This window comes from Xiphophorus maculatus, chromosome 3 (assembly GCF_002775205.1).
Source record: "Xiphophorus maculatus strain JP 163 A chromosome 3, X_maculatus-5.0-male, whole genome shotgun sequence".
Classification (NCBI taxonomy): Eukaryota; Metazoa; Chordata; class Actinopteri; order Cyprinodontiformes; family Poeciliidae; genus Xiphophorus; species Xiphophorus maculatus.
The window spans coordinates 617,019-628,270 of NC_036445.1; positions in this window are offsets into that span (position 1 = coordinate 617,019).

Below are 11,252 nucleotides of genomic sequence, written 5' to 3' on the forward strand. Positions count from 1 at the left end.
ACAACGGGTCGTTTGTCCAACAGCGACTCGGTGGGTTTGGTGAGGAAGTCTCTGATTGGACAGATTCTGAATCAACTGGATGGAGTTGGGCTGAAATCCCGGAGAACCGGAACACCGACAGGGAGGAGAGAGGCTGGCCGTGTGAAGAGGTAAAGAGGAGCGCTTAGAGGAGATCAGTAATTAGAGGCAAACAGAGACACGAAAACATGTTAATAAAGCAGCAGGAAGTGAACAGAATCACTGCGAGATGAAGCTGCTCTTTGTTCCTGTCGGTAATTAGAGCCGGCTGACGGCCGATCTGCGGTTTGCACAAATACCAACAGAGTTCATTAAAGCAGCAGATGGTAGAGACTTAATTAACTCAACAGATCTGAGACGAACTGGAAAACAAAACAGAGTTTACCTTGTTTTTATTCTTGTTTGGAGAGAGAGAGCTGCGATGAGAAACGGAAGAAAAAAACAAAAAACTCATTAAACCACAGAAAACAAGGAGAAACTAAAGCTGCTTGGTTCACAACACACCAACTCCGGTCCGGTTTACATCAACTCCAGTCCGGTTTGCTCCAACTCCAGTCCGGTTTACACCAACTCCGGTCCGGTTTGCTCCAACTCCGGTCCGGTTTGCTCCAACTCCGGTCCGGTTTACATCAACTCCAGTCCAGTTTACACCAACTCCGGTCCGGTTTGCTCCAACTCCAGTCCGGTTTACACCAACTCCGGTCCGGTTTACACCAACTCCAGTCCGGTTTGCTCCAACTCCAATCCGGTTTACACCTACTCCGGTCCGGTTTACACCAACTCCAGTCCAGTTTGCTCCAACTCCAGTCAGGTTTGCTCCAACTCCAGTCCGGTTTACACCAACTCCGGTCTGGTTTACACCAACTCCGGTCCGGTTTGCTCCAACTCCGGTCCGGTTTGCTCCAACTCCAGTACGGTTTACACCAACTCCAGTCCGGTTTGCTCCAACTCCAGTCCGGTTTGCTCCAACTCCAGTCCGGTTTACACCAACTCCGGTCCGGTTTACATCAACTCCAGTCCGGTTTGCTCCAACTCCGGTCCGGTTTACATCAACTCCAGTCCAGTTTACACCAACTCCAATCCGGTTTGCTCCAACTCCAATCCGGTTTGCTCCAACTCCAATCCGGTTTACACCAACTGCGGTCCGGTTTACACCAACTCCAGTCCGGTTTGCTCCAACTCCAGTCAGGTTTGCTCCAACTCCAGTCCGGTTTACACCAACTCCGGTCTGGTTTACACCAACTCCGGTCCGGTTTGCTCCAACTCCGGTCCGGTTTGCTCCAACTCCAGTACGGTTTACACCAACTCCGGTCCGGTTTACACCAACTCCAGTCCGGTTTGCTCCAACTCCAGTCCGGTTTGCTCCAACTCCAGTCCGGTTTACACCAACTCCGGTCCGGTTTACACCAACTCCGGTCCGGTTTACACCAACTCCAGTCCGGTTTGCTCCAACTCCAGTCCGGTTTACACCAACTCCGGTCCGGTTTACTCCAACTCCGGTCCGGTTTACTCTAACTCCAGTCCGGTTTGCTCCAACTCCGGTTCGTCTGCCTGGTTAGTCCGGTTCGTTTTTTGGAGGTGTCAATGCGTAATCAAACTCTGGTCCAGATGGATGAAGGCGACTTAAAATCACGAAGTTTCACAAACAGAAAATAATCAAATTAAAACTTTTTTTTTTTTTTTTAGAAAAAACAATATTAAACATAGAAATTTTCTGAGACTTAAAATTTTTTAAAAATCCTCTTTTGAAACTCAGAAATTTGTCGCACACTTAATAATTCATCAGTGTGATTTTCACAGGTTATTTTATTGCTAAAAACTGTTGGACAACAGCGACAGTGAGCGCCTCCTACTGGCTGAACGGGGCTCACTGTGTTCTATACGCCCACTGGTGGCGAGCTGCTGTCTCTACAGTTTAATGCCATTGGAGACGTGCAGCTTACAAATCATTTCTACAGGCAAACAGAAGTTTTTAAATAAAGTAAGAAAAGGGAGGGGGGTAATTATTTCTAATGTCCACTCTGTCACACCTTTCTGGGTTTTGTCAATAAAATTTCTGAGTTTTCCACATTTTTTGTAGAAAAAAAAAAGTTTCAAGAATAATCTAGAATAATGTAATTTTTTTCCAGAAACGTTTCGTTCTTTGGCCCAGATGTTCTGCCATAGGAACCTGCTGATTCCCCTGGAGGGTTTGCAACAGCTTCCATCCGGGGAAAAGCGGCTCCTCGTTTCCAGTCTGTTGAAAATGGAAACTTTCCACTGGGTGTTAGCAGGGCTTGTCCAAGGTAACAATTAAAGATGAACTTTGTGCTGCCTTTTGTAAGTTAAGCTGGACCAGCAAGGTTGAAAACCGCACTAGAACGCCCCCTGGTGGATATTTTGTTTTGTTTTGATGACGCTAAAAAAGAATATAAATCCAAGATGGTGGAACGCGTCACCGAACAGCTCACGATTTAAGTTGATTATCATCCTAATACGTTGTGTTTCAGACAAGATTTGTTCGTAAGTGTTGGTTAATTGTGAAAGCAATAATTGTCTCTTTGTTTATGTAACTGGCGTAAATAATTGTACGCTGGAATCAGTTAGGAAAAAGTTTTTATTTTTAGCTAGCAGCTAGAATAGCTAATTTGCTATGTTCGTTGGCTAATACTCAGTTTGTATGTTTCAGCCAGATGGCCAAAGTGATGGCAGTGGTCAGAGGCCACTCTTCAATAAACAAGTAGAAAAGAAACAAGTTTGGTTATTGGAGCGTCGTTGTCTGGCTGTCTAGCTGCTGAAAACTGGAAATCTCAGGGCGAGGACAGCACAAACATCGATCTGAAGCCCCGACAATAAGCTGGAGAAAAGTTTTAAGATGTTCACCTCGTTATACGTTCACAGATACGAAGGTGAGTTTTACTGTCTTTAAACTTTGTGGCTAACATTAGCTTTAGCTTATGCTAGTAGGCAATATTCTCTGATTTTTTTCTTATAAAATGTGCTATTTAAGTATCTAAACATTCTTCATCCATTCTAACGGACAATATTTTACCTTATGTTCAAGTATATTACGTGGTTTATTGTCGTTAGTGTCAGAGACCAAGTAACGGGGATTTTACGGTTCAGGCTTTTTGCTTCTGCAGCCTGAGGAACAACAAGCCCATAGCTTAACAGTAGAGCAGCTCTGGTGTCAGAGTTCTAGTTCAGCTGCTTTTAGAAAAATATGGCCGTGTTCCTTAAGGTCTCCGTGTTACTTAGTTTTATTAGTTTTGCCTGTTTCTTGTGAAGCAGGACGGTGTTTCCAGCAGTGTGTACAGGCGGATCACTAGCTCGGCTGTCTAGCTAGCTAAACGTTTAGTTCCACACTAAATATTTAAACAAACTACCTGAAAAATTTAATATTTAGCTCTGAATATTTTTTAAGCTTAATATTTAGTTAGTTCAGGGCTAACAGGAAGTGGACTACCAAAATAAAAGCTGGTGTTGAGACGCCGTGCTGGTGGTTTAATGCTGCTGCTGCTGTTGCTAACGGTCTGTTAGCCTTTAAAACGGCTCAAAATTTAAGTTGAAATGTTGAAGAAAAGAAACAAAGATTAAAACATGAAAAGGTTTGAAACCAGAAGTTTATAAAGAGGTTTTATAAACCCAACTTTTATTTTTGTAGTCCACTTCTGGTTCTTGAGTCAGTAATTGACTAGATAAAACTGTCCAATTAACTAGCTAAAGATTTGAGCTAGCTGCGGCTCAGTTGGGCTCCCGCTCTGCCTCTCCTCTCTGGTTCTGGTGTCACAGTAAAACAACAAACCTAAAGCCAAAGTTCTGGTTCGGTCCAAACTGCAGGTGACTCCAGAACCACTTCCTCTCTATTATCTGCTTTCTGTTCCTGCTGAGTTTCTGCAGCTTCCTGTTTTCTCTGGTCAGACAAACAGTTTGCAGCAGAAAAACAAACTGAGGAAAAGATTTTTAATGAGTTCTGGTTCCAGATTTCGGGTTTGGGCCTCAGGAAGCCGACATTAAACGCTGACATGTTTATTTCTTATTGTCTGGGAGCAGAAAGGACCCCATGTTGTTGTTCTTCCCTTTATCCCGTCTAACGATGCTGAACGCACTAATTACACACAGAGAAACACAGACGGACTGCGGGTTGCCATGGAAACCACTTATCCACCTGAGGATACGTTTCACCAAAAGAGGAGGAAGAGGAGGAAGAGGAAGGTCCCCAAAGCCAGAAACAGATTTCTGTAAATCCACCTGCAGGTTCAGATCCTCTGAGTGTCAGGGTGATGTAGATCAGGTGATGTAGATCGGGCGATGTAGATCGGGCGATGTAGATCGGGCGATGTACGTAGATCGGGCGATGTAGATCAGGCGATGTAGATCAGGGCGATGTACGTAGATCAGGCGATGTAGATCGGGTGATGTAGATCAGGTGATGTAGATCGGGCGATGTAGAGCGGGTGATGTAGATCGGGTGATGTAGATCGGGCGATGTAGATCGGGCGATGTACGTAGATCAGGCGATGTAGATCGGGTGATGTAGATCAGGTGATGTAGATCGGGCGATGTAGAGCGGGTGATGTAGATCGGGTGATGTAGATCGGGTGATGTAGATCGGGCGATGTAGATCGGGCGATGTACGTAGATCGGGCGATGTAGATCAGGGCGATGTAGATCAGGGCGATGTACGTAGATCGGGCGATGTAGATCGGGCGATGTAGATCAGGTGATGTAGATCAGGTGATGAAGATCAGGGCGATGTACGTAGATCAGGTGATGTAGATCGGGTGATGTAGATCGGGCGATGTAGATCGGGCGATGTAGATCGGGCGATGTAGATCGGGCGATGTACGTAGATCGGGCGATGTAGATCAGGGCGATGTAGATCAGGGCGATGTACGTAGATCGGGCGATGTAGATCGGGCGATGTAGATCAGGTGATGTAGATCGGGCGATGTACGTAGATCGGGCGATGTAGATCAGGGCGATGTAGATCAGGGCGATGTACGTAGATCGGGCGATGTAGATCGGGCGATGTAGATCAGGTGATGTAGATCAGGTGATGAAGATCAGGGCGATGTACGTAGATCAGGTGATGTAGATCGGGTGATGTAGATCGGGCGATGTAGATCGGGCGATGTAGATCGGGCGATGTAGATCGGGCGATGTAGATCGGGCGATGTACGTAGATCGGGCGATGTAGATCAGGTGATGTAGATCAGGGCGATGTACGTAGATCAGGCGATGTAGATCAGGTGATGTAGATCAGGTGATGTAGGTCAGGGCGATGTATGTAGATCAGGCGATGTACGTAGATCAGGCGATGTAGATCGGGCGATGTAGATCAGGTGATGTAGATCAGGGCGATGTACGTAGATCAGGCGATGTAGATCAGGTGATGTAGATCAGGTGATGTAGATCAGGGCAATGTACGTAGATCAGGCGATGTAGATCAGGCGATGTAGATCAGGTGATGTAGGTCAGGGCGATGTATGTAGATCAGGGCGATGTACGTAGATCAGGCGATGTAGATCAGGCGATGTAGATCAGGTGATGTAGGTCAGGGCGATGTATGTAGATCAGGCGATGTACGTAGATCAGGCGATGTAGATCGGGCGATGTAGATCAGGTGATGTAGATCAGGGCGATGTACGTAGATCAGGCGATGTAGATCAGGTGATGTAGATCAGGTGATGTAGATCAGGGCAATGTACGTAGATCGGGCGATGTAGATCGGGCGATGTAGATCAGGTGATGTAGATCAGGCGATGTAGATCAGGTGATGTAGATCAGGTGATGTAGATCAGGCGATGTACGTAGATCAGGCGATGTAGATCAGGCGATGTACGTAGATCGGGCGATGTAGATCAGGCGATGTACGTAGATCGGGCGATGTAGATCAGGTGATGTAGATCAGGCGATGTACGTAGATCGGGCGATGTAGATCAGGGGATGTAGATCAGGTGATGTAGATCAGGCGATGTAGATCAGGTGATGTAGATCAGGGCGATGTAGATCAGGCGATGTAGATCAGGCGATGTACGTAGATCGGGCGATGTAGATCAGGGGATGTAGATCAGGGCGATGTAGATCAGGTGATGTAGATCAGGCGATGTACGTAGATCGGGCGATGTAGATCAGGGGATGTAGATCAGGTGATGTAGATCAGGCGATGTAGATCAGGTGATGTAGATCAGGGCGATGTAGGTCAGGGCGATGTAGATCAGGCGATGTACGTAGATCAGGGCAATGTACGTAGATCAGGGCAATGTACGTAGATCAGGCGATGTAGATCGGGCGATGTAGATCAGGTGATGTAGATCAGGCGATGTAGATCAGGTGATGTAGATCAGGTGATGTAGATCAGGCGATGTAGGTCAGGGCGATGTAGATCAGGCGATGTACGTAGATCGGGCGATGTAGATCAGGTGATGTAGATCAGGCGATGTACGTAGATCGGGCGATGTAGATCAGGGGATGTAGATCAGGTGATGTAGATCAGGTGATGTAGATCAGGCGATGTAGGTCAGGGCGATGTAGATCAGGCGATGTACGTAGATCGGGCGATGTAGATCAGGTGATGTAGATCAGGCGATGTACGTAGATCGGGCGATGTAGATCAGGGGATGTAGATCAGGGGATGTAGATCAGGTGATGTAGATCAGGTGATGTAGATCAGGTGATGTAGATCAGGGCGATGTACGTAGATCGGGCGATGTACGTAGATCAGGCGATGTAGATCGGGCGATGTAGATCAGGTGATGTAGATCAGGTGATGTAGGTCAGGGCGATGTATGTAGATCAGGCGATGTACGTAGATCAGGCGATGTAGATCGGGCGATGTAGATCAGGTGATGTAGATCAGGGCGATGTACGTAGATCAGGCGATGTAGATCAGGTGATGTAGATCAGGCGATGTACGTAGATCGGGCGATGTAGATCAGGGGATGTAGATCAGGCGATGTACGTAGATCGGGCGATGTAGATCAGGCGATGTACGTAGATCGGGCGATGTAGATCAGGTGATGTAGATCAGGCGATGTACGTAGATCGGGCGATGTAGATCAGGGGATGTAGATCAGGTGATGTAGATCAGGTGATGTAGATCAGGTGATGTAGATCAGGTGATGTAGATCAGGTGATGTAGATCAGGTGATGTAGATCAGGGCGATGTAGATCAGGCGATGTACGTAGATCAGGGCAATGTAGATCAGGGGATGTAGATCAGGTGATGTAGATCAGGTGATGTAGATCAGGTAATGTAGATCAGGTGATGTAGATCAGGGCGATGTATGTAGATCAGGCGATGTAGATCAGGTGATGTAGATCAGGCGATGTAGGTCAGGGCGATGTAGATCAGGCGATGTACGTAGATCAGGGCAATGTACGTAGATCAGGGCAATGTACGTAGATCAGGCGATGTAGATCGGGCGATGTAGATCAGGTGATGTAGATCAGGCGATGTAGATCAGGTGATGTAGATCAGGTGATGTAGATCAGGCGATGTAGGTCAGGGCGATGTAGATCAGGCGATGTACGTAGATCGGGCGATGTAGATCAGGTGATGTAGATCAGGCGATGTACGTAGATCGGGCGATGTAGATCAGGGGATGTAGATCAGGTGATGTAGATCAGGTGATGTAGATCAGGTGATGTAGATCAGGTGATGTAGATCCAGACTTTATTTTAAATTCAACTCAAGTCTCAGGATGGTTGGATGTTTCCCTTATGATGGTCCGGTCGACCCGGTTCTACTGGAACCAGAACTCCATCATCTGCTCCACCTCCAGCTGCTGTGGTTCTGACCCAAACCAACCTTTTCCCCTCCTGGCCTGTGGGGGCGCTGCACCAAGAACCACTGAAGGAAACGACACAAAAACCTCTGAAGACACTGAGAGCAACTTCCTTCTTCACCAGATGGAAACAAGATGGAGGCGTCAGATTTTAGAGGTCAGAGGTCGGTGAGACTTCACACCTCATTAACCAGACCAGACTTTTACTAGGCAGACATGTTGGATGGTAGGAACTCAGCCTTTCAGTAAAACCAGAGGGAACAGAAATGTAACGTTTAGAAGCTGAGCTGGATCAGCCGGAGACGGTTGGGAGGGAATCCACACAATCTGGGAGAAAACGAAGCGTCGGAATGAAACGGGAGGAACAGATGGAGACCAAGAGAAACCAGCAGGATGAAAGATGGAGGAGGAGAGAAAACTTCACATGAAGCTGAAGGAGCAGAAACCGATAGGAACCTGCAGCTTCACGTCTTCTGGCTCCCTGTCTTTACTTTCATTTATTTAAACAGAACTCGGTGAGGGAGGGGAAGTTCTGGCCGGGAATCCTGCAGGACCGACAAGAAGCCCAGAAACAGAGAGATTTTAACAGACGGACGTCGATCGGCTAATTAAAGCTAATTAAAAACCCATCTGGTTGTTTAAACTCAACCAGGTGGGTTTTGAATTGATCTGAGCTGCAGCGCCCTCTGCTGTACAGAAACACAAAGCACAACCTGAAGACGACATAAAAACATTTCAGCCAGCTTCTGCACTTCCTGCTTATTCCATCAGTTCATTTGTTTTCTCTACGTAGCGTCTCTTTAAAACTCCTTCTGCTCCTTGAACTTCATTCAGATTGCAGCAAAAAACGAATTAAATACCGAGAGCTGCAAACTGATCAGACGAGGAATTATTTTTCTGCCCTCGTTTTGGCCCCTGCTCCTTGTGGCGCCCGCTCGTTTTTCACCTGCTCGTTTTGGCGCCCGCTCGTTTTTCACCTGCTCGTTTTGGCGCCCGCTCCTTGTGGCGCCCGCTCGTTGTGGCACCCGCTCCTTGTGGCGCCCGCTCGTTGTGGCGCCCGCTCCTTGTGGCGCCCGCTCCTTGTGGCGCCCGCTCCTTGTGGCGCCCGCTCCTTGTGGCGCCCGCTCGTTGTGGCGCCCGCTCCTTGTGGCGCTCGCTCGTTGTGGCGCCCGCTCCTTGTGGCGCCCGCTCGTTTTTCACCTGCTCGTTTTGGCGCCCGCTCCTTGTGGCGCCCGCTCGTTTTTCACCTGCTCGTTTTGGCGCCCGCTCCTTGTGGCGCCCGCTCGTTTTTCACCTGCTTGTTTTGGCGCCCGCTCCTTGTGGCGCCCGCTCCTTGTGGCGCCCGCTCATTTTGGCGCCCGCTCTGACTTCAGATGGCCTTAATGAACTCGACACTTGAAAGACGGCGAAGGTTCCCGCCACCCAGATTGAAACCCAGCGCAGCGTTTGGATGGTTGAGGTGAAACTTTGAGGCCGAATCCGGATCAGAATCCGGATCAGAGGTTAATGGTTCGGCGCCGACGCAGCCATCAGGCTAAGGTGAGACGAGGAAGAGGAGGAGAAGGAAGAGGAGCGGTCAGAGGTGAAGGCCAGTCTGCTCCATGACATCACTTCCTGTCCTTCGTCTGCACACGGTTCTGAGCATGCTCAGATCAGACCTGCCTGATGATGATGATGGTCTTCAGAGGAGCAGCCTGACTGATGAAGGATGAGAGAAGAAGGTTTTCAGGAGAGGAGAAGTTATTTTATTGTGAAAGAACCAGACTTCCTGTAGAAACATCAGCTTCTCTAAACTCTTCCTGTTCTCTCCTGAAGCTGATGATGAAGATGATGAAGATGACTCTGAGGTTTTCTTCGTCGGTCTGAATCCGGACGCCGACCCGATCAGGTGGAGGACGGTTCTGGAAGGGTTCGGTTCTGTCTTAACAAACTAAATAAATAACTTGGAGCTACATCTTTAGCTTGTAAGCTAATATGCTAATATGTAGCTAGGAAGCTACATATTTAGCTAACATGCTAATTGGCTTGCCGATAAGCAGAAGTGGTCTATATAAGCTAAAGATTTAGCTTGCTAACGACATACTTAATTAGCAAGCTAAATATTTACATTGCTAGTTTAAATAAACTAGTTTAGATAACTTGTAAAACTAAGTAAACATTCAGTTTGTAAACTAACAAACTAAATTCTTAGTTTTTTAACTAAACATTAAATGTTTGGAGCTAAATATTCGGTTTGAAACTATTCCGTTTTTAAATGACTCAGTAACATGGTGTGAATTTGACTGGACCAACCGGACCTCAGCCGGGCCAGAGATGAGACCGGTCCGGTCCGGTCCAGTTCAGAGAAATGAATCCGCCTAGAAAATCTGCAACCTGATTGGTTAATAACAGATGCTGGTTCCTCATCATGTCACCAGTTTAAGTCTTACTGGTTAGAAACCAGTTCGGTTCTGGTTCTGCTCCGGTGAATGTCGGCCTGCTGCCGCCCTCTGGTGGCGCCCTGCAGTACTGCACTCCGATCCAGGTTGTGAAAATAACACAAATATTTTCTAAATGTTTCAGACATTAAAGCTTTTTAAAGTTTTTAAATAACCAAACATAAACTTTAAAGTCAAACTGAATTAAAACACCAGAAGTTTTTTTTGTTGCTACTAAACATTTAACTGGAACTGCAAAAAAATAAAGACTTTATAAATGTTTAGTAAATATTTTATTTTGAATTAAAGTTTCAGATTTTAGTACAAAAACAATCATTAACTTTTTCACAGTAAAAAAAAAAAATTCTGGAACGAAACCATCGGAGTAAAAACAAAGTTTAAAGATAAAAAAATATAGATTTTTAAAAGCTTTTAGATTTCCTGTTGGTGGGCTTTGTTTAGGCCGCCTGCAGTTAGTTATTATATCCAATAATATCTCAGATTATTCAGATAAATCAACACTATAAAGCTGTAAACTAAACCGCCGCCACCAGGGGGCAGCAGAAGACCAGACCAACATGAAATCAGTTCAAATCTGCAGAATAAAATCATCTTTCTGTTAGAAATTTAACATTTATTATTCTGCTGGTTTGAACTAAAGACTTGAACCATGAATTTGTAGAACTGATATAAATAAAGTTTATTTCGATGGAGCTGACCGTCGACCTGACATTATTATACCTGACATGTTGCAACAGGAAGTGGAGCAGGACCATGTGGCTTGTTCCCACGGAAACAGACCTGCTGGACCTGCAGCTGGACTCCAGGTGTTTACATGGAGCTCCACAGGGTTCTGCTTCAGGATCTGTCACTTCCTGCTGGGTTTATTTGAACTTCAGCTGGAACTCTTCAGCACTTTCTAAGCTCCATATGTCCCGTTGTCAGAAGAACATTTAAATGTTTTCAGTTCCTCCTAAAGAGCGGCTGCTGTTTGTAAAGTTACACAGTCAGAAAATTTAATTCAGTATTAGAGAAAAACAATGGAGTT